This window comes from Microcebus murinus, chromosome 5, assembly GCF_040939455.1.
Source record: "Microcebus murinus isolate Inina chromosome 5, M.murinus_Inina_mat1.0, whole genome shotgun sequence".
NCBI lineage: Eukaryota > Metazoa > Chordata > Mammalia > Primates > Cheirogaleidae > Microcebus > Microcebus murinus.
This window is the reverse complement of record NC_134108.1, coordinates 17768671-17793389: the sequence shown is the minus strand read 5'-3', so window position 1 is coordinate 17793389 and position 24719 is coordinate 17768671. Positions and strand designations below refer to the sequence as shown.

Genomic DNA, 24719 nt, shown 5'->3' with positions numbered 1-24719 from the left:
AAGAGCTATCTGTACTCCTGTATTCATTGCAGCATTACTCACAACAGCCAAGATATGGAAATAGCTTAAGTGTCTGTCAACATGTGAATGGATAAGGAAAATATGGCATCTATACATAATGGAATATCATTCAGTCTAAAAAGAAAAGGAAATCTTGTCATTTGCACTTATAGCAATGAACCTTGAGGACATTATGCTGAGTAAAATAAGCCAGACACAGAAAGACAAATACTGCACATTCTCACTTCTATGCAGAATCTTTTTTAAAAAGTCAAACTCATAGTAACAGAAAGTAAAACAGTGGTTACCAGGAAGTTTGGGAGCAGGGGAGGGAGATATTGGTCAAAGGGCACAAACCTTTAGCTACAAGATAAGTAATTATTGGGACATACTCGACAGTATAGTGACTATAGTTAATAATGTATTGTATACTTGAAATTTGCTTAGAGAGCAGATTTAAATGGTCTCACCACACACACAAAAAAAATTTATAACAATGTGAGGTAAGGGATATGTTACATGGATTGATTATTGTACATTTCTCAATGTATACATATATCAAAACATCACAATGTACTCCCTAAACAAATTCAATTTTTATTTATTAATCATACTTCAATAAAGTTGGAAAAAATATTGGTTACATAACATTTTAGGGAGTTGCTTTAATATTCTAATATGCTTTAAACTACTATATTACCTTCAAATCAAATAAATATATTATTAATTTAATGTGTACAGTTTATTTCAGTTTACAATCATACTAAACACTTATTCATTCAGCAAGTATTTACTAAGCCACTATTATGGATCAGGCACTGTGCTACATGTTGGATATAAAACCACAGCAATTAGTAAAGTGGTCTTTAAATTTTAAAAGCATATAGTCTATAATGGAGAAAAACATTAATCAAATGACAACATAAATAAATGTAAAATTGCAACAGTGTCCAGAAAGTAAAATTCTTATTTCTGCCCCCAAAATTCCACATCTTATCCCAGTTCAAAATCCATTGCCTTTCTCCCTGACCCAGCCTAGCTCTGGATTCTGCCCATTCTTCCAAATTTGCCTTCCTCTCTCATATGTCTTTTTCCTGCCCGTCTCTGTGCCACTACCCACATTTGAGCCCTCATAACTTCATGCTTCAGGTGTCTCATCAGCTCCTGGTGTGATAACGTCCTTTAGCTCCTGCCCAAGAGTTCCTAGGCAGATCACTATAGACTGGTGTCCTGAAACAGGTAAGGTGGGACCTTGATCACGCTGCAGTTCCCACTGCACCCAAATCCCTGTAGCTACTCTCCTTCCCTGAAAGTTAAAACCCTAACTCCTCAGCCTGACATTCCAAGCTTTAAAAATCTGACCACAGTCTAACTGTTCAGTCTTAGGATCTCTGCAGGAGATCCCCTGCAGGAATCCTGTACCAAGCCAAATGGATGAATCACTGGTCTCCATGCATTTTGTTTTTCCAACTCTCCACTTTTGTTTTTGCCGTGTCACCATTGGAGTTCCTCACCCCTCTTCCACACCTCCCTTCCTTTTTCTTTTAGAATGCTAAACATCTTCCTAAGTCCAGCATGAACTATTGATTGGACAGTTGTACTGTTCTATTTTTGTATGTATGTGCATACCTTATCTCCACAGCTAGATTATAAACTCCTTGAGGGAAGAGACTGTCTTCCTAGCCAGCCACAGCACATTATATTCGTGGTGCTTAGTAATACTTGTTTATGCCACATCCCAGAACAATAAAAGCTTATTCAGATAGTTATAAGACAAATATTTGCATCTCTAATTGTGTGACTGTGGTTTTCCTTGAACATTACAGATTCAGATCCTGCTGTTTGTTTCACTAGACCCAGGTGACAATAAAACAGAATAAGATTTTGCTACTTGACTAAATAGAGAAAATAATCTACTTGATATATACATGACTTTCAATGGGAACTTTCCAGCAAAGAGAGTAAAATATACAACTAATTATTTGTATTAGTAAAGACTCTTCCTGTTGCAAATGAGAGAAATCTAACTTACAACTTAGCAAAAATGAAAGGTAATTCATTGACTCATGGAATCAAGACGTCCATGAGTAGATCTGGTTTTAGTCACAGCTGGATCCAGAGTATTCAATGGTATTAACAAGTCTCACTTTCCTTTGTTCCTAAGGATTCACCTTATTCTGTACAGCTCTACAGCTGTGGAAAAGCCATCTCCATGTGGTAAAGACAAAGCCACCTATAATTTCAATTTCACATTACACCAGATTGACAAGCCCAATTAAGAATCTATTCCTCTCTCTCTCCCCACCCCCTATTCATGCACCCCACCTCCACACACAATCCCCATTTCTCATTTTCTCTCTCCCTTCATATCCCCAAGAGAAAACTCAGGGAAGACTATTGAACCATGAATAGATACCTTACAAAGGTCACTGTGCCAAAAGTAAGGGCACTTGTGAATAATCAGCCTCCGCGTGAGCCCATGCCTGTGGCCAAGGTGGCAGCCAGATACCTTGATTGGCTGTGCCTCCACATTCACATTGAATTGAAGAAAGATAAGGACCTGCTGTTTTTTCAAAAGAAGAATGAATGACAACAATAAGAAACGACAGTGAGCTAGCTAGCACCATTTATGCTATCCTGGATTAAGCTTAAGCCCGTAATACAAAGCAAGACGACACAAGATCTGGAAAATAGGCTACACATCTACTCGCTATCAAATTGGTACTGACTAACTAAAACTATGGTGCTTAAAAAATGGTAGTGTTCAACAGGGATGGGGGGGAGACCCACATCTTAAGGAAGTGGTGAGCATTGTGGGGGGAAGGGATTATCTCTATCCCTTTTTAGGGAGAGGTAAAGATATACATTATAACCAAAATGTCTGAAAAAAAAAATCTGTAATCAGGAAGTGGGCAGGGGGAAGGGGAGAGGAAGGGAAGGGTATGTACTTACAAGGTGGGTTTGGTGCGCACCACCTGGAGGCTGGACACTCTAGAAGCTCTGGCATAGCGGGGTGGGGGAGGGGGGATAGGGGCAAGATATGAAACCCTAACAATATCTGTACCCCCATAATATAAAGCAATAAAAAAAAGAAAAAAAGAATAATCATTTCTCTCTTTTAGTCAGGAAGACCCTTTGAGTCCTACAAAGTTAACCTATAACTTTGTGAGTTATAGGTTAAATTGTATCCCCCAAAATAGATACATTGCAGTCCTAACCTTCAGTACATCAGAATATGATGTACTTATTTGGAAATAGGTTCTTTACAGGGCTAATCAAGTTAAAACAAGGTCATGAGTTTGAGTCCTAATCCAGTATGACTGGTGTCCTCATCTAAATCAGCTTTAAATTCTAAGACATTAGCTCATACATTTATCCACAAATATTTATTGTGCACCTACTATGTGTCAGGCACTCTGTTAGGTACTGTGAGTGCTACAAAGAGTATACATTTAGACTCCTAATAATGAAACATTCATGTATATAGATAATTATCATCCAAAGTAGGATATGATATGTGTCATAGAAGTGTTTGGAGCTAAAGATAAGGATTTAGGACTAATACAGAAAAAGGTGACAATGTAGGCAGTGGAAATAGATAAGACTGAAATTTTGAAAGAGGAAAGAATAAACAGAAATAAAGAATAAGAGAAAGAAGAACTTAGAATAGAATATTATATCCATATTCAAGTTATAGCTCATAAAACAAAAGCTCCTTAAGAGCAAACCCTAGGTCTTGCTTTGGGCAACCATAATAAGATCAGAGAAACAAAATAACAATAAGAATACACTGTAAAATTTATTGACTGCTAATTATGTGACATGCTTCATCCCAAGCCCTTTCCATGATTATGCTAGTTAATACTCAAAACAATCCTGTGAAATAGATATCAATACTAATATCCCCATTTTAAAGATGAGGTCACAGAAATGTTATATAATCTGCCAAAGGAAATGATGGATTTGGGTTCTTACCAAGTGGGTCCAAATCCAGAGTGTGACCTCATCCTCAATATGTGATAGTGAACATTTTCAGAGGTTACATCTCTTCATGTAAGTCAAAGAGCAGATTCAGTAAAAATTGCCTAGAAACTTGCATTCTTTGAGTTTTTAATTAGTTCATACCATCTCAACTTCTTGCCTAAAGTCAATCCCAACTTTATTCTCTCCTAATTGATCCTGCAGGCCAAAGCAATCCAGGAAATTTGCCGTTTGAGAGGAGAGTGAATAGGAAGGACCAGGAAAAATAATGTAAGTATGGCACAGTATAGACTTTTGGCTTTGTATTAGCAAAATAAACCTTAGTCGTACTGTTATAGGTTAAAATTGTGTCTCCCAAAATAGATACATTGCAGTCCTAACCTCCAGTACATCAGAATATGATGTGCTTATTTCGAAATAGGTTCTTTACAGGGCTAATCAAGTTAAAACAAGGTCATGAGTATGAGTCCTAATCCTCATACAAAGGGGAAATTTGGATTCTGAGACAGACATGCACAAAGGGAAGACTAGAAAGAGGCACAGTAAGAAGGCCGTGTGAATGTAAAGGCAGAGATTAAAGTGATACATCTACAAAACAGGGAACAGCAAGGATTGCCAGCAAACCTCCAGAAGCTGGGAGAAAAGCTTGGAGCAGATTCTCCCTCACAGCCCTCAGAAGGAAGCAACCCTGCCAACACCTTGACCTTGAATTTCTACCCTCTAGAACTGTGAGACACCAAATTTCTGTTGTTTAAGCCACCCATTTTGTATTACTTTATTACAGAAGTCCCAGCAAACTAATCCAAGTACCTTCAAGAAATCTTATGACAAATCTAAGCCTCATGCTAATGACAAGGTAATTCCCAACACCTTCTTTCAGGGCTGCTATGTCTGCAGTGCCACGTGCCAGTTCACAATGAGAGTAGCTGGATGACTGAACTTCCAGCTGTGGCTTTATGGCCTCACAGGGAACACTTGCATATGATTTTACATAGATATTGCATTTTGTGTTTCCCAATATGTTGCCATGTTTTGCTAAAAGGTTAATACTTCTTCTTTCCGGAGAGAATTCTTTCCTTTCTGCCAGAAACTTGACAGCAGATTCTTAAGTGATCATTTAAATTTTCTGAGCTTCCAAAACATATCTAGATACTCAGAATGGATCGTTTACCCATTAGTTCGTGGGTTAAATTCACATTAAAACGTTCTCAAATCTCAAGAAAGTATTTTATTTTAACAGCAATCAATAATTCATGTACTGGCTAATTTTAAGGGGTTTGACGGGAAGCACGATGGAGGAGCCTTATTTGAGGTTTTGCGAAGAAGACACAAACATGGCATCAATTATAATTGGGATCTGTATTAATAACCACATTGCCAAAGAAAGTACAGAACTAAAACTTTATACATCTACTAAGTTCTTGAGTCAATACACAATGTGAATAAAATATATTAATATTGAACACAACAGTCCTCTTTAGGGAAAATGTCATAAACAAGTATGTCCCTCTGGATTTGCCTTTTCCAGGAATTCTGAGCCAGCACAATGTCACTACTGTGCACCCTCTAGGGGTAAAGCACAACTTTAAGTAGAACCTAACAGATCCACCCAACCTGTTCCTGGACCTGACAAGCTTTTTCCCTTCTTCCCCCTTTCTTCTTCCTTACTTCCTTCCCTTTTAGTATTAACATATTTTTTCCTATAAAGTAATGCATGTTTTGGGTTGTCAAGGAGTCTCATTGTTTTGTGCAGAGAACTACCAAGTTTAACACGGTGAAGGAGCATTCCGAAGCAAGTACTCTGTTGCTATTATAATTTTCCCAGTTCTAAGTATGAATTTTGCAGTATACCACTATTGCTTGGACACGAGTTTTGAAGCCAAATAGCTCTTGTTTTGAGCTGAAAATTCCTCTTATAAGCTGTGTGCAACTTTAGGAGTAGTGTTTAGCATTCTATGTTTTCTCGCCTGTAAATTAAGCCTGATAAATTGTACCTTCATCATATGGTTGGTCTGAGAACTAGAACTTAAAAAAAAAAAGCATGCACAGAGCATAAGGAAAGCCATATGCTGAATACTTAATAAATTTAGGCTAGTAATTATGTTTATTTTTTTAATATACCAATTATGATATTTTGTAAAAGTGAAAACTATAGCTATGGAAAAAAAGATCAGTGGTCTCCAAGAGTTTGGAGGTTGGTAGGTGACAACTGAATTCATAAAGCAAGAAGATTTTTTAGGGTGGTAAAACTATTTCTGTACTTTAATGTATTGATACTGTAATGATGAATATATGACACTGTGTATTTGTCAAAACTCATAGAACTTTCCAGCATAAAGAGGGAAACTTACTGGATGCAAATTTAAAAAATAAAAACTGTTTTGGATATCAGGTTATCCCAGTATGGAATGCAGAATGTGACAAAACTAACTGTATTGCAATTGTATAAAATAAATCTAATGATCTTAAATATGTGTGAAACAACCTTATTGAAGAAGGGGTCGGGAAAAAGAATGACCTAAGTAACTTCGGAAGTGAATGGAATCTGTAAGACTAAAGGAAAAAGTGCATATAAGCATTATACTGTAGTCGATAAAGTTGTTCCATGTAGGAATAAGGGTAATTCATATATCACTATTTATATATACTAGAATTGAACAATTAGGTAGATAGGAACTGAATGGTAGAGCCATATTTCTCATTATTGGAGTGAGATATTACAGAAACTAATGATTCATGTGGTAATGAATTAGAGTTGGAATCATCAGTATGAACTTATGTTTTGCTTAGTGTAGATTCAGATGGTTACACATAGAAACAATTATACATATACGCATATACATGTGTTAGTAGACAAACATATATTTCCATCCTATGTCAGTGGAGAATGCTGAATAGCAACAACACCCCAGTACAAACAAGCCCACCTAACACCCAATCTTATTTTGTAATACCATTTTCCAATAAAAGAAATCAGGGCTCCTTGGAGAAAAGGCTGATTCTAGGACTGGTGCAGAAAATATTTAAGATGAGCCTAGAGCCTCTTGTAGTGCTAGGAAGTAAGAAAGTGCTAAAGGAAAACAGAAAGGAAATGAAGAAAGAAACCACAATGATGGGGTATGGAGAGGGACATAGTCGGCAACTGAAGAGCTCCCAATGGTCAAAGCTGGAGAATTTGAGCAACAAAATGGATAAAGTAGTATTGATTTAGAATCCCAAGTATAAAATAAATCTTTGAGTCCATAATGATATAGATAAGTAAGTGAACAAATAGATAAAATAGGGAAGAATAGAAGAATCTCCCATACAGAATTCCAAATAAATTGTGTAGATATTCCATGCGTATAAATCCCTACTCTAAGTGCGGGCTGCACATAGTGATTTTCTTCCAAAGAATACAGCATGGAAAGGGAGAAAAAAAGAGTAGCTGCACAGTGGGGGAACCTGAAAAATACTAGCTCAGCCAGGTGATCAAGGTAAACATGAACAGTGTTAAGTCATGTTGACAGTACGTACCCACAGTACGATGTGAGGAGAATGGCACTTTACCTGTGGGATCTTCCTTCGAAAGCCCCGTAACTCCAGTCTAATAATAAGGAAAACATCAGACAAATCTCAATAGAGGGGCATTGTACAAAATATCTGACCAGCACTCAAAACTGTCAAGATCATCAAAAATAGAGAAAGTCTGAGAAGTTATCACAGCCAAGAGGAGCCTAAGGAAATAAGAGGACTAATGTAATATGGTATCCTGGTTGGGATCATCAAACAGGAAAAGGACATCTGATAAAAACTAAGAAAATCAATATAAATTACAAACTTTAGTTAAAATAACATATCAATCTTTGTTCATTAATTGTAACAAAGGTCTTATACAAATGTTCAAATATGCAATGTTAACTATAGGGAAAAATAGGTATGGAGTATATGGGAACTCTGTACTACCTTATTCTAAAATTTTAAAAATTATTTTAAAAAACAAAACAATGAAAGACAACTATTATATTAAACCTAAAAACAAGAATATTAACCAGCATTACTAAGTTGTTTTTATTTAGTAGACAATTAGAACAAGAAATATTTAGTATCTACTAAGACTTTGCTAAAGCAAGTGTTTTCATTTACTGCTCTAACTAACCCTGGTTTAATTCTTACGCTTTTCTCAACTTACATTGAATCTCTTCATAAAGTTAGACCCTCCTAGAATTTGACCTGGTAAGTTCAACAGCTTCACCACATACTTCATTTTCCTACAAGGAAATCTTGTGGATGTCCGTGGCTTTTATATTCAATCAGCAGTTCCTAACACACTAAATGCTCCATTATTCAGCTCTCTTTGATTTATAGATCAAAGGATAAGTTGCCCTTTTTAATCAGTGAAAAACTATCAAACAAGTAAGAGGTCAGTCGCAAATTACATTTACTTCCTAGTGACACAAACCCACACATGACTGTTTTTCCAATGAAAATAAGATTTCACGTCACTTAACGTCTCTGGTCTTTCCGAACTCATAATTTGCATATTTTTTTTCAAGTAAATCTTCTAGTAAACTGTATTATACATAGTAGATTTTATGTGGTACTATTTTCTTTTTTAAAGAGTGAAGATATAAGTCCAAGCTACAACAGGGACAACTAAAATGCATATTTAAATAATACAGATTTTAAAACAGTTATGTAACAGTCTCCTGTATACTTCCAGAAAATTACCCCTTCCCTCTACACTGTAGCATAAACGCACCTTGCTGACTCAAAGTATTTTGTGAAGTCTGTTCTTTCAGGGCAAGAAGGTGAAGATGAAGTGGGGAGATGAGAACAATAGAGACAGGTGGCTGGGCTCCCACTGTCATGTCATGTTTGAAGGAGCTGTTTGCACATGACTGTCTCATCCATCCATCTTCATTCTGCACGCTAGAGGTCACACGTCATAAATCTCCCTCAGTATTCTCAGGCCTCGCATAGCTATTAAACAGAATCTAATATGAGTATAATATAACTTAGAATTTTATGCCTTTTCACAATGTCTTAAAACACATAGCGACATGGCCCTTGCTTCAATGGGACAGATGAAAGGAGAGAGACTGAGAAATTTCACCACTTCTCAAGAGCTCAAGGCCATTAAGTAACAGAGATAGGGTTCAAAGCCAACTTACCTTTTCCCAAGTTCAGTGGTCTTCCCACAATACCAAATGCCTCGGTGTCCATATGACCCTGAGCTGGTTTTAACCTATGTGCAGATGATATGGGCCGTTATTCTATTCAGTGTTAAGTATCCCCTTTTCTCTTCTTAGTAAAGTATAAAGTGAGGTAGTAACATGGTGATCTGCTTGGTGCTCCTGCTTTTTTCACTGATAAGAAAAGGCTTCCCTGGTGACTGGCAAAGAGCTCTAGCCTTGTGTCTAGATTGAAACTCTGACTTGCAATTCCTCCCAAAATCCCTACAGAGCGAGGGAAGAAGCAGGTGGACCCCATGTATGTACCTTATAGCTCTTTAACATATTTGACAGTTCACAAGTCTCACAAAACCTTTACGTATCTGAAAGTTTGGGATCTATGGTTGGTTTTGGGGGGAGGGGTTGGTTGAGTTGCCTTTTTATAGGAATAAAAGTCACTTAAAGAAGGAAGATAAATATTTTGTGGTACTCAAACTCTTTCAACCATAGTACTTGCAACAACTGCTATTACAGGTTTTATCAAATGACATGTGGACTTAATAAATTGGGATAACATACTGCTAAGCTGCTAGGTCTTTTTGAAACTAGATGTAAAAGCAAGATCATACATATGCAAGATGCTAGATTGCCATGGAATAAGGAGACACCATGGTATAGAAGACAACATAGTTTATACCTTTATATATACCTTGCTTCACCTCCAATTCTGGAAGCTGGCTTGATCCCATAACCAATCCAAAGAGTCCACATCATGTCTGGCCTAAGGCATCTTATTCTATTCCCCAGAGTCCCTCTAAAACTGACTTAACCCTGGTTATCTCTATTCTGAGTGCCCAAGGGAGGCCAGATTATTTTGCATTCCATCTTTAGAACTGTGTCTTCCCTAGGGCTAACCAAGCAATCCACCTTAATTTTCATGGCCATACCAGACCTATCCTAAAAGTAACCCTTACATACCAAATGATCAAAATCTGCTGCCTAAATGCAGGCCCTTTAAAGGACTTTTTCCTGTGGAAGTTCATAGTACCAGGCTACTCTGGAATCCTTCTTTCCTCTACCAGCACCATCCCCGGTCCCAATCCTATCCTGTGTTCATTCTAGATGGGCCTACCGAGCGCAGGATTCAAAATAGAGGCTCAGAATCAATCTCCAAAAAATGTTTCTTGCAAAGTTAGGTCAAAGTAACATTATTAATTGTAGTGTTTTGTTCAGTTTCTAGTCAAATTAACTGTAGTCAGTTCACCCAGGTAAGCCTTCATGGTTTTAATTGAACTCCTTTATTTCCAGGTTTAAATACTATAGTCAAAATATATATCTGCTAGATTTCACCCTTCAGATAGCTGTTTGTTTGGTAGATGAAGCAATTCTCTACTTATTCCCTCTGCGTGTTGCAGATTTGATTCTAATACGGATGCTAACCACTTGACTCCTGAGAATCCACAAAATCATCAGTGTCTTTCCATTTAAACATTCAAAATTATTATTCTTCTGAAGATTCATTATTCTGCTGTTTTTTAAGTCATGCTATTGTTCAGCAATGTGTGTTAGGAATGAACAAGTGGTTATAGAAATGTGCAAGCCTGTCCAAAAAGGGGGAAAATAAAAAATAAAACTGATACTGGAGTAGAATCTTTCCCCTAAGCCCCAAGCTAACACAGATGTATACAGAAAAAAAACTTCCCCACTGTGGAGGAATGCTAAGTTAACTGGGTCTTCCTTTTTTTAAAGAATTATATCACATGCAATAAGTTAATAGAAAAAGAGCTGTTATTTTTATAGAGCCTGAGAGTCTCTGCTTCATCACTAGAAGAAGTCTGCAGACTGTCCTGGACTGCAGTGAGCTCATTCATTGGCCGTAAGGTGGTACGATGGATGATAGGCCAGAGGCGTTGGGCTTGGAGGAACAGCAGGAATAACAAGCGCTTCTAAGATACAGCAGTGAATAATGCTCTATTAATTCTTTCCCCCCAAATGACCCCTTGCTACTTTTCTTACTCACCTTTTATTCCCCTGTGCAAATCCTAGTTACTTTCATTTTACTCATAAATATCCTGGCTCTTGAAAAAAATCAATCACCTCCCTACTCCTTGGTGCATTTACAAAATTTTAGACTACTAAAAATTCGGTGAAGTAGTCAAAGATAAGAGTCCAATCTACTACGAATGACTGTTACTGAATAGAAGCAAGGACACTACCTTAAGATCGGGTGAAAGGACTTTAACTTTGGTCAGTTTGTAGCTTAAGAAGAGATTCTTAAACAGGTAGTGAATTTTGAAGGCCTCTTTAAGAAAGGGAAATATGCTAGATATTGTATATATAATTGTTTCTCATAAATATACCTAAATTTAAGATATAGGAGGCTGTCCGGAAAGTATCCAGTCATGCACTAGGAAAAAATAGAGACATTTACTGAAAAAGATACAAGAAACATTGTACATAGGACAATGATGCACAGTACATTGATGGTTTAAGAAGTTCCATCCTGGTGATTTTAATTTTGAAAATGAGCCATGTGGATGACCTGAGACCAATGTGGATTAATAATGAGCTGAAAGCTGTAGTGGAAGCGAATCCATCTCAACCTATGTGTGAATGGGCAGCAAAGTTTGACATTACTATTCCAACAATGTTTAACCATTTGAAACAAATTGGAATGGTGGGGATGGGTGCAGTGCACACCATCTGGGGGAAGGTCTGACTTGAAGGTCTGACTCGAGTGGGGCAAAGGCAATATATGTAACCTAAACATTTGAACCCCCATAATATGCTAAAATTAAAGAAAAGATTCTACTAGTCCTGACATTATTTTGAGACAGTGGCCCTTCTTTTGTGTGATCATGGAGAGTGTCCCATCTTGCTGACAGCTTTGACCTAGTGGAGGTTTCTTGTAGCTGCATAGCCTGAACAGTATATTTTTTCTCAAAATGTATGTACCTTTGCCTTCTGAATTTAAGAACAGGTAGGTCCATTTTCCAGAAAGAAAAATATTGCAAAAGGAAGCTATAAGTGCAAGGGGACAGTAGGTGAGAAAAGGGTACTCACTGAGTCCAAGGATGGTACAGGCATCTGGGGTATCATTCAATGGGTATGTATTTCACTCTACACCAGAACCCATGGGGTGATTTTGCACAGACTACTAAGCAAAAAAGATTATTTTACCACATCTTTAAGAAAAAAGCTACTAAGGCCTTTCCCCTTCACTGTTCTGGCATAACATCCTTGTGCCTCCATCATTTCCTAAACTCAAAATGGAAAATAGTGGGACCAATATCATAGAGTTTTATGTGGATTTAATTAATTCATTCACTTAAATCACTTAGACTCATACTTGAAACACAGCAATAATTAGAATGATGTTAGCTATTGCTGCTGCTGCCGCTATTGCTATGGTTGTTATGGAACTACATGTGTCGTTGTGGTACCTAATAGAATTTGTAAATCCGAAACCTGTAAGCAATCTAGGTGTTAGAAACATCCATATTTATCATCTTGGTAACTCAGATCATTGTCAGACACACTTCATAATTAAGCACATCTTCCCCCAATTCTAATTACCCCAGAAAAAAAGATTTATAAGTCATCTAGTGTTTAATATGTTTTGGGAAACCATGCTTCAAAATGAGTTAAGGAATATATTAGGTTATTAAGTATAAATGTCTGATTTCCTAAAGTACTAAGTTTGACAGTTGATATCTCTGACATTTCACTTTGACACTTCTTGTTTTTTGATTTTTTATTGTGAAGGTACATCCTCATTCTTCCAAATGCATGTTTTAGCTTGTGATTATCTTTCAAATTTTTCTTTAGAGCAATTTTTGTGAAACCATGAATAAGTCAAAACTTTGTTATTTTTGAATATGATTTCCGTCATGGAACTAATGCAGCACAGACAGCTCAAAATGTCATCAAAGTGTTGGGGAAGAATGTGGCTAATGAATGCACAGTACATCGATGGTTTGAGAAGTTCCATTCTGGTGATTTTAATTTGAAAATGAGCCATATGGGTGACCTGAGACCAGTGTGGATAATAATGAGCTGAACGCTGTAGTGGAAGTGAATCCATCTCAACCTATGCATGAATTAGCAGCAAGGTTTGACGTTACCATCCCAATAGTGTTGAACCATTTGAAACAAATGGGAAAGGTAAAGAAGCTTGATAGATGGGTACTGCATAAATTAAATGAGCATCAGAAGAGAAATCGTCTTGAAGCTCGCCTTTCTTTGCTGTCACAACATAAATATGAACCATTTCGACACCATATTGGTACATGTGATGAAAAATGGATTCTTTTTGATAATCACAGGTGTTTGGCATAATGGTTGGATAAAGATGATGTGCTGAAGCATAGTCGAAAACTGAATATTCATTAAAAAAAAGGTTAATGGTGTCTGTTCAGTGGTCCAGTGCTGGTATTATCCACTATGGCTTCATGAAACCTGGTCAATCGATTACAGCAGATGTCTATTGCAACCAATTGGATGAAATGATGAGGATGCTTGCAATGAAGTAGCCAAGATTGGTCAACAGAGACAGGCCGATCCTCTTGCAAGACCACATGTCGCAAAAAGACAATGCTGCTCAAACTACAGAAGATGGACTTGGAAACTCTCTGTTATCCAAAGTATTCACCAGACCTTGCACCAACTGACTACCACTTCTTCCAGGCTTTGGACCACCTCGTGCAAGGAAAAATATTCAATTCTCAACAAGCTGCGGAAAACACTTTTGTGGTTTCATCACCACTCTCCAGGCTTCTTCACTGCTGGCATAAACAAGCTACCATCAAGGTAGCAAAACTGCATCGATAGTTTAGGCACAGACTTTGATTCATTGTACTGCTTCTTGTTAGAAGTACAAAATACTACACTTTTGATCTAAAGTTGGACATTTCATATTTAATAACCTAATAGAAGATGAACTCAGGTTACTCTGGTAGCTTTCACAGAAACAACCAATGTGATAGACTACTACCATCCATGGAGAGTTGTTCAGAAACTGCAGGATTTACCATATGGAAAAGATAAGGAGAAATTTGCCAAATATGGTAAATTGTGTGCAAAATGGCTGGCTAAATATGTCTCCCTGCACCATCAGAAAGTCCATTCCTATGATGACACTGGCCTTGACTGTGTGCCTTGTCTTAGCTAATGGGATAAGAGCAAATGTGAGGCATGCAGAAGGGTGAAAGGTGCTTGTATCAGTCAGAATTCTCTAAAGAAATGGAACGAACAGGGGAGCAGGGAAGGTGAAAGGAAGAGCTTCTTATGACTATGGAGGCTGAGAAGTCCCACCATCTGCTGTCTGCAAGCTGGAGACCCAGGAAAGCTGGTGGTAGAGTTCCAGTCCTAGTACAAAGGCCTGAGAACCAAGAAAGCTAATGGTGTAAGTTCCTGTCCATGTGCAAGAGAAGACCGATGTCCCAGCCAAAAATAGTCAGAGAAAGCGAATTCTGCCTTACACCATCTTCTGCTCTATTCAGGTTTCCTACTGATTGGTTGGGGCCCCTCCACACCAGGAAGGGATATCTGCTTTACCCAGTCAATCTCAGCTAGAAACACCCTCAGAGACACATCCTGAATAATGTTTAACCAAATGTCTGGGTGCCCTGAGGCACAGTCAGGTTGACACATAAAATTAACCACCACAGTGCATTCTTGTCTTGTTCTTGGTGTTGAAGAAAAAGAATTTAGTAATTTACCTTGATTATGGTATTAGTTGTATGCTTTTTGTAGATGTGTTTAATTAGGTTGAGGAAGTTCTCTTTAATTCCTAGTTTCTTGAGTGTTTTCTCCTGAAATGGTATCAGATATTGTCAAATATTTATTTTGTTTTATTTTAATTTTTTTCTATTTAGATAGCTAATCGTGGTTTTGTTGTTTTCTTTATTCTTTTAATATAACATATTATATTGATTTTCATATGCTAAGATATTTTTGGATTTCTGGGATAAAAATCCCATTTGGTTGGGGTGTACATTTGTTTTTATATTTCTTGTACTCATCTTGATAGTATTTTGTTGAGGATTTGGTGTCTATATTTATATATATATGTTTTGTCTATATTTATAAAATATATTGGCCTATTTGCTTTCCTGTGATGCATTTGGTTTTGGTATTAGAGGAAGAATAGTCTCAGAATGAGTTGGGAGGTTTTTTCCCTTGTTCTTTTTTTTGTGAGGGGCAGCGTTGGCAAAGTTTGTGAAGGATTTGTGTTAATAATTCTTTAAATGTTTTTTAGAATTCACCAGTTATTACTGTTTTTTGCTTAGTGATGTTTCTGTATTATTTTGTAAAGTCTTTATTCTTTGTCATGTGTGACCAGTGAAATTTCTACTCAGTTAGCTTAGTGATCAGCTAAAGTGTAGGCTAAAATTTCATAAATGCCTAAAATCAATAAATCTCCCTGTCTTTATTGAGGGACCTTTCTGTGCATGTTGAGACACGCTTCCTACATTCGGTTCACAAGTCTGCCTTAGCTTCTACTTTCTGCTTGTGCAGAGCTTCAAGTTAAGCCGGATCTAAGAGCTCAGGGCCTTCTCAGACTCTTCCTGAGTATGCCTTAAATAGCCTTAAACATGTGCATGATCATCTAGATTCCCAGGAATATGTCAGAGCTTCTCAATATGTCAAGCTCCTATACATACTTCATTCCTCGGTTTTTTTTCTTTTAAGCCTTTTGATTAGTTTATTGTTTGCCCCTACTGTTGACCATCACCTCTGGTATTATGATGTCAAAACACTTGCCTGTAAATGTTTTTTAATAAATGACTTCTCTAGGGAGGTACTTTTAGCAATGAGCAAGTTTGAGTCAGACCCAACAAGCCTTTCCAGTTAGCTCTTCCAGGGGAATCATCAGATGAATCAAATAATGTTGATTCTTTGGGAATGAAGCTTTGAAAGAGCTCTGTCTCTGGTCTGCTCCCTCTGATACTGGGAATGCAAGCTCTTTCTTTCCTTCTTTCTCCCCCTGCCCCCACCGGCCAAGACTATTGCTGAGCTGGGGGGAATGGGAGATGAGACTAAGGTTCAGTTAAAACACCACAAATCTTGCTGTTCTTACCAACATTCAGCAGTTTTTCTTAAATAAATGCTTTCTGGGTTGCCACAAGGCTTTGGCTAATTTCCGGAGTTCTGAAAACTTTATTCAGACTATTTTGCCAGGTTGTGGTGGTGGTGGTGGTGCTTTTATGGAGGGGTACATTTTTGGATGACATTTTTACTACACATCACTATCAGTGGTAAATTAACCTTACCAACATTGAACTAATAAAATATGATCAGTTAGCCAGTATTGACACTAATTTTATGAGAACTCAATCTTGCATACTAATAGAGGGGAAAAAATACTAAAGCAACTCAGTCATTCTGACATTTCAACTATGGAACATGACTGCAGGTAATGTCACAGGAAAATCTTCTGTAAATATGAAGAACAATTAAATATGAGCAGAAATGTACGTGGGTGACTATTTGAGAGAAACACCATTCAATGGTAGTGTCAGGTTTCAGTTTGAAATGTTGGTACTTGGTGTGCCTTATGACCAAAGAATGACCAGAAATGCCAAAGTAAGGCAAGCTCAAAAATGAGGTTTATTAAGGAGAGAAAGATAGGATTATAGAGTAAGAGTATGATATAGGTTTAAAGAGTATGGTACACATCCACAGATGATGACTAGACCCATTGTTGGAGCAAAGAGAGAGCAAAAGGAAGGGCACAAAAGGAGTTGTTTATGGTTTGCATCTTGTTTTATAGTGCTGGGATTGGGACCTCCCTAGTGGCTCAGATGTCACCACAGAACCACTTTGGACAGTTGGGAGTTGCATTACTATGCACAAGGGTTGTTCTAGGTCAATTTCCAGACTCTATGGTACCTATGCTGCTTAGCTCATGGGCTAGAGAGTCCTCTGCATTCTTTTGCAGCTGACATGCCAGGTTCTGATTGGCAGATTCATAGGTTGTTCTCTCTTCCCCCAGGTATGGCAGTAGCTCAGGAAAGGATTAGGGTGGAGCAGGACCAAGATGGGGCCTGGGGGCCACCCTTGTCCTTCTTCCCAGGTAGGGCAATTGCACCAAGGCAACAGCACCCACTTTTTTCCCTAGGAGACCTGGAATCCCTTGCTATCTACCTAACAATAGTTCCAAGATCTAGAAGAACAAATCACAACTGTGAAAATTAGGACAAGTTATAAGATACAGCTAATAAATTAATAGTAAATTCTACTTGTAAAATTAATGTATCAAAATGAAAACAAAGACTTTTCATTAGAAGTAGGCCACATAAGAATATTAATCTCACTTTGTACTTATATTCTCATCGAGGATGATTGATGATGGAAGAATATAAGAAGAAACATATTTCTGTGACTGTACTTTTATTTGCTGACACTACAAAAAAAACAATTCTCTACTACACAGAAAGTGAATTCATAACGGAAAAACACAGAAGCATTTAAATTTGATGGCATGCTATACCAAGACAAAAACAAACTCAGGAAATGCAAGTGTGAAAACAAAGGTGATTTGCTAATTATTATACTGTGATCCTTGCATTTTTCTTTCATCTATCAAGTAGTTTTACTTTTAAATTCAGTCTTCTCTGATGAAAATAGGAGGGTTTCTTCAAAATCTTATTTTTCACATTTATCCTCACAGTAATTGATGACTTAGATTAGATAAATAGAACTATTCTGGGAGAAACAGGATTCTAAATCAAATGATAAAGAATGTCATAAAATGACATGGACAAAGTGTTCTTTCAGTTGGATCATTCAGTACTTAAAAGGCTACTTTAATTTGGTACCTTTGGGGGCACAGACAACAAAGACACTTAGTTAATGATTGTGCATTATTATAGAGGGCAATTTAGAAGTATATACTCAGCCCAGCCCTTCCTAGGAAGTTATCAGAGTAAAATCTAGTCTCAAGATTATACGTGGAGGACTACCATTGCCCTCTAAACTGTACCACATGGCTTTCAAAATCTAATGTCCCCCCAAGCATTTGTCTATTAAGATAGTGGGTTAATCCTTAATATCTCTGACTTCCAATTGCAATTACAATAATTTCTACTCAAGCACTTTATTGACTTCTGTTAGTTTTATATGTTTTAACACTATGCTCCTAGAGTCCTTAAATTTCTGTATCACCCTCTTCTCTTCTCTTTTCTCCTTCCAGCCATGGAGAAAGTCTCTCCTCATTCCATTTCACTCTAGCTCTTGGCTGGAGCAACAAAGGCCTCAACTCTTCTCTCTACTCATTCAAATGATTTTGCAACCATAAAGTCTTCTTAACTGATCGAAACAAGTTTTTCAACTTTACACTGGTTTTGTCCTATCTAAATATAATTTTGAGACTTCCCCCTGTCTCATTTCTCATTTTTAAAACCTCATTATGTCTTCAGTGATTTGTCAGTAGAGGGCTGTCTGTTGGGATGTCTCCATTCCTCATTATCCAGTTACTGCAGTATGGGTGGCATATAACTATTCCACTGAACAAGTCACACTTTCTAGCCCTGATCTTACTGAAAATCTCCTAGCATCTGAAATAGTGGACCACTCTTGCCTTATAAAATACTCTTTCTTGGTTTCCTCAATACTGCATATGCACTTTTTCTTCTGGTTTTCTGGGCCATGTTTCTGAGCCTCCCTCTCAGACCCATTTCATATTCCTTCCCTCAGATGTTGACTTTCCTCCCAGATCTCCTAGTGACTTTCCTCTTTTCACTGTCTATATACACTTCACAGGTGAGTTCATCCACTCCCTTGGCTACAATTGCTGTCTCTAAATTTGTGATTCCTGAATAGTCTTCAGCTAACAATTTTCTGATTTTCTCCAGAGCTTCACAACTCCATAACCAACTGCCTCCTGAATATATTCATTTGTATGTCTGATGGGGTCTGAAATGCAGCTCATTATTATTCCTGTAATTTCTGCTACTCCTCATGTGTTCTACATCCCCATGACCAGCCCCCATGGCAGACATAGGTGGATGCCTACCCAAAATCTATGCTTGACCTTTTGCCTTCAAAAAAAAAAATTTTTTTTTTTTTTCAGATTTCTACCCTCCTGTTCTCTCTGAGAACAGTTCTCCCTGAGCTTTTGTCCTGATGTGTTCTGTTTGGTTGAAAGTACTTTAAACCAATAAATTTAGAATCATTTCCTTTGCCAATAAGTGGGTTTTCATGGGCATATGATACAATTCTGGTGAATGAGGCATTAGCAGAAGTCTGCTAGGGTGCTTCTGGAAAAAGGTCCCTACTCTTAATGAAAGATGCAGGAAGAATCTTCCCATTTGTTCCCCTTAGTGTTTTTAGGCTTGGATTGACACTTGAAACTGCTGTGAACATCTTGTGTTTTTTAGCCAGATCTTACCTAAGAAAGAGCACGTGATATGATGAAAAATAGTTTCCAAAGAACATTGGAAAAGTGAAACTAGAATCCCATTCCTCAGGCTGCTCTTCTTTTGAATGATGGCTCAAATCAGTGACTCTCAAACTTAGCAAGCATCAGGCTTACCAAAAATGCTTCTAAAATAGAACTAGCTCAATGCTACTCCTAGCGGTTTTGATCCACTAGTGCTAAAGTAGAACCCAAGAATCTGCACCTCTCACCTGCTCCCAGGTGACACTGGTGCTGCTCAGCTAAGGAACACACTTTGAGAACCACTGGTTTACATACTGACTTAGGATTTCCTTCTACTGACAGCCAAAGGCATTTTAATGGGTAGATAAAGCCATGAACTCCACTGTCAAAACCAGAATCTCATCCTAATAGTGTCTCATCCTAAGCTCTCTCTCCTTTCCCCCACACATACAATCTCTCCTGTGAAGTGTTACTCATTCTATCTTCTAAATATATCTCATATTTGTCTGGCTTTTTCTATAGTGAATACGACTTCCTAGTTCAAGCCGACCTCTCTCCCTCATATTACTGCAGCAATCCAGCTGGACATCTCGTCTTGGTCTCCTTGCCTTCTTGCTGTCCTCCACATTAACATCACATTTCAAATATATGAATTTGTCCATCTCTCATTGGCATAAAACTTCACCGGGGCTCCCCAGGCCTGCTAGAATTTAGTTCTGAGTCTACACCTTGCACTACAGTACTTGCTCCCACGTGTTTCAGGCTCATCCCTGTCACTCCTCATCTTGTACTTGCCTACTCCAGCCTTCCAGAATGTCTTCTAGTTCCTCGAGACCTGAGATGACTATGCTTTCCACTCCTCTGTGCCTTCCCACATGCTCTTTTGTTCTCTCCCACTGTACCCTCTTCTCCTCTGATTGAATTACACTTACTTATCTGGAATTAAAATTTCTGTGTAGCTATCTCTTCCTCAAGGAAGTCTTCCCTGATCTTTCAAGTGTGGACTTGAGACCCCCTCCTATAGCTCTCAGAACACTTTATTTCCCCCACAACAGTGCTTATTTTATCACACTGTAATTACCTCTCTACTTGTCCATGCATTTTGGGAGACCAGAGACCATATCTACTTCATCCACCATGTGAATCCCTGACAAATGACCACATTTACATTATTGTCATTATCTTCTTCATCATCCCTCTTGTCCTCCTCATCATCACCTAGCAAACAGACACTGAGCTAAGCGGCTTACATGGAATAGTTTATTTGACACTACCATATTTTGCACATAAGTAAATTGAGGTTCAGAGGGATCAAGTAATTTGCCCAGGGGTTATCCCAAGGAGGAAGAAGGACTTGAAGCTGGGGGTCTAACTCTAGAGCTCATTTTCCATTGCCTTTCTTCTGAAAACAGTACAAAAGCTCTTGATTTTCCTCCAGAAAAGCACCCTCTCTCCACCCATTCCTCACCTTCCCTTTCCTGAGATTTCACTCCTCACATTACCCCGGCTCCAATACGCCTGTGGCCACACACTCAGTGGCCTGGGAACAGGCTCCATTGTAGTTTGCCAGAGAAGTATGAAGCTTGTTGTTGGCCCCATTCCCAGCTTGGCCAGGCATCCCCTCACCACACTCTGGAGAATGACTACAGGAGTCCTGCTTTCTCACTATGCCGGTAAGAACACGCACACATTAGAAAAAGAAGAGGGATTCTTTCCAAGTATTTAACCCTTTGCACTCACTTGCTTTTTTCTCAATTCCTTTATTCTACTCAGGATTTAATTTTTTAAATACCCCAGATTTTACAAAAACTGGAGTTTCTTTGCATAATAACTTATTTATTTAGATGTTTTTATATTTCAAAGTATTGCTACATTCAAAGAGTAATTTTAATCTCTATAATTTTTTATGGTGTGAGCTGCTACCGATGCTAACCGTGCTGAGTCACACTCGACATCCAAGTGCAAAGGGTTACGCAGGTATGCCCCCATCCAAATTTAGAAAGCACTAGGTTCTAAGAGTAAAAATAAGTGCAAATGTACTCCTTAAGTTGAAGTAATCAAGCTACTAAAAACATAAAAAGAAAAATTACCCTGAAATGTAAAACTGAAAATGCTGCTGTCGGTGAGCTATAACCCCTTCTCCGTGCCACCCTGGCACTTGTACGCTCCTTCTGCTGCTGCATGAGTTGCTACCCTGTGTCCTTGGCATATGACAAGTTCTTTGAACTCCTTAGCACGAGGAGTGTTTTGCATCCTTGGATGCTCAGCATCAAGTATAGTTCCTGACATAACAGAGGTGCTTAAAAAAAAAAAAAAAAGAAAAAAGAAATGAGAGCAGTTGTATGTATAATCCAATGGAGAGAAAAACATATATTTCCATCAAAGGGTTTTCTCTCTTAGTAAGATAGATAGTTTAAAAAGAAATCCGGTTAAATAATTTAAAAATTGAATTTGAATCTGTCTGACTAGATGCTATTGTTAGTTTTCCAGAACTAAAATGGAAAGATATGTTGTCCTCTACTCTGTCATCGCCAATGTCCCGAGGCACAGAGATTTATATGAACCGTCACCCTGCCCATATTTCATCCAAATTTCACCTTACTGCCAGGCCTGGCCCCTCTTAGCCTGTAGTAGCATCCATTATGCTTCTGTCAACTGTCCTTACTCTGGGGCAGCCTGTGTTCAGCTTCTCATTTTATACATAGGTAGGCATCTTAACACGACTCAGTGATTTCCAGTGACAAGGCCACAAGCCCCTCATGCCATGTAGCAGAGGGAAGGGGCAAGGTGAAGGGCAGATCCCAGGGCTGCCTGCCATCACTCATTCTTATTTCTTCTGCAGGCGGTGGCCACCTTGGACCGTCAGGGTATAGATGCCTGACAGCTGGATGGAGTAATCTATTCCTGAGACTGATGAATTTTCCCCAGTCAGCACCGTGGTAGTGTCATGAGTAGACAACCTTAAAATTGAAGTTTCCTGAAAAAAGAACATCCTGAAGATTGTTTGAACTGCATTACTGAATTTCTTTTAGTGCATGATGACTCAACTCTGTTTGTTCATTGCAAACATAAACAGGGCTGATTTTTAAGGGCGTGCCTGGTTAAACATATTGTATACACCCTCTATATTAAGACTAACGCCTGGTTAGAAGCTGCAATTTATTTTATGTTGAGTGTTTAGTTTTCACATAGAATAGAAATCAGGAAAGAGGTAGTTAAATAAAGTTACCATATGTCAGATCATACGTGTCTTTATATGTCATGCATTTTGCTGTAAAGTACATTCTTGGGACAATTAGCAAAACTAGAATGGGGTTTGAATATTAGAGGGCAGTAATACATCATTGTTAATGTCCTTATTTTGGTGGTTGTATTGTGGTTATACAAGGTGCTTACCATACAGAAAGTACTATGAAGTACAGAAAACCAGTACAAGATTTACCCCTATAAACTTCACACTGTAAAGTTGTTTACAACATAACAGGAAAGCTATCAGGTGCATGTAAAAGATGATGAAAACTACAACACACAATGCCATCAAAACCAAGCACAAGACAAGAAACTAGTTCTCAATACTTTATCCACCAATGACATTGACCTTAATACTTATTCTTGAAGACTTATGGAGAATTGGACCCAGATCACTGTGAGCCAGATTTAATTCCATTCCTTTCTCCTTACTGAATGGACATTAGAAGAAGCAGGAATAATATTACTGTAACATTATTTTTGAATGTATTCTTGTTCAATGTTAAAAGATAAATGCCTCACTATCTTGGGGACATGATCACTACCTAATTCATCTCTAAACGGTTCATCATATCTCCCTATATCCCAAATTAATCAATTTTGAATAAGGATAATTTTCAAATGGGGTAACAAGTACTGTCACCACTGTCCCTCCTCCCACATTAAGAAGTATTGGTGCAGCAATTTGAGCATCCTGTTGCTTGCTACTTTCTCTGTGGCTCTTTCCATGTGTGCCAATAGCACTATGATAATAAACTCATGGACAGTTCTCAAGTTTTAATACTCATTCTTCCACAAGGATGGAGTGTGCTAGAGGATGAGTAGAATACAATTCCTGAAGATGCTTGTAGTGTAGTGGAAGGAGAGAATAAACATGGGCAAACTACAAAATGCACATATACAAAACATATGCCCCAAAAAGCAATTAGGCACCACTAATGACAGGAGAGTTCCTTTCCTCTCTCTCACACTACAAGATTCAGACTTTCCCATCTCTTTCCTTCCCTCTCCACTGCCTCATATTAGAATCCCTTGTTCTCATTACACCCCAGCAATCCCACTCCACAAGCATGGAAAATTCTATTTCCCATATATGGGAAAATCAACGTATTAGTGACCAAGTATCTGTACTTTGTGGTGAGGGCAGGTGCCCTTACCTCCCTGAATCTATTTCCACGTGTATAAATCTGGGATAAGCAAACCTACTACCCAGGCTGGAGTCTAGATTCAATACGATAATGCATGTGAGGAACCTACACTCGAAACACCCTTCCCAGCTCTCTTCTCTGCTTCTCTCGATATAGGACTAGAGCTAGGAATGCACTGGGAAAATAGAAGGGAACAGTTGGTGACAGGAGAGGGAAGGGGAAAGATCTCTTCTTCCACCTTAGCTTTGGCACTCCTAACTCTAGCTGATCTTTTGCTCTCAAGGAGCAAGTAAAAGTCTCTGCTTCCAGATCTCTCTCTGCCTTCCTGACATCAGGAGTAGAGAGGCTTCAGCCCACCTGTTCAGGTGCTTTTTAGTTTCTGGAGTGCCAGAGAGAGCAGGCTCACTAGAGCTGGGCTAATGTTGATTTTCCTCCTGAGGATCTATAGATCTCTGAGTTGAAATCTCCTCGGCATCCTCTGCATACTGCTCCTCACGCCTGCACTCTGTTGTGATAGCCTCCACGCTGTGGTCCAGTGTTCTGCTGTCCTATCAAGCCACTCACAGAGCCTGGAACCCCTGACACGCAGCTCCCCACTCGCTCACCCAACCTCCACTGCAGCTCGGCCCAGGAGAAGCTACATGTTGGGACTAGATAGGAGCAAGATGGAATAACTGTGTATCTTTATAAATTCATCTGCAATCTCCAAAGAATTATTATTATTATTATTATTTTGAGACAGAGTCTCACTCTGTTGTCTGGGCTAGAGTGCTGTGGCATCAGTCTAGCTCACAGCAACCTCAA

At 38.4% G+C, this 24719-nt stretch overlaps 1 long non-coding RNA gene across 1 annotated transcript in view; it reads left to right on the top strand.

The window, feature by feature from the left end:
* LOC142870927 (uncharacterized) overlaps positions 1 to 22749 on the top strand; it is a 40578-nt gene extending 17829 nt beyond the window's left edge. Inside the window, exons 2-3 of the long non-coding RNA XR_012919258.1 lie at positions 4186 to 4251; positions 22361 to 22749. This is a non-coding gene — a long non-coding RNA (uncharacterized LOC142870927). The remainder of the gene's footprint in view (positions 1 to 4185; positions 4252 to 22360) is intronic.
* The last annotated feature ends 1970 nt before the right edge of the window (positions 22750 to 24719 follow it).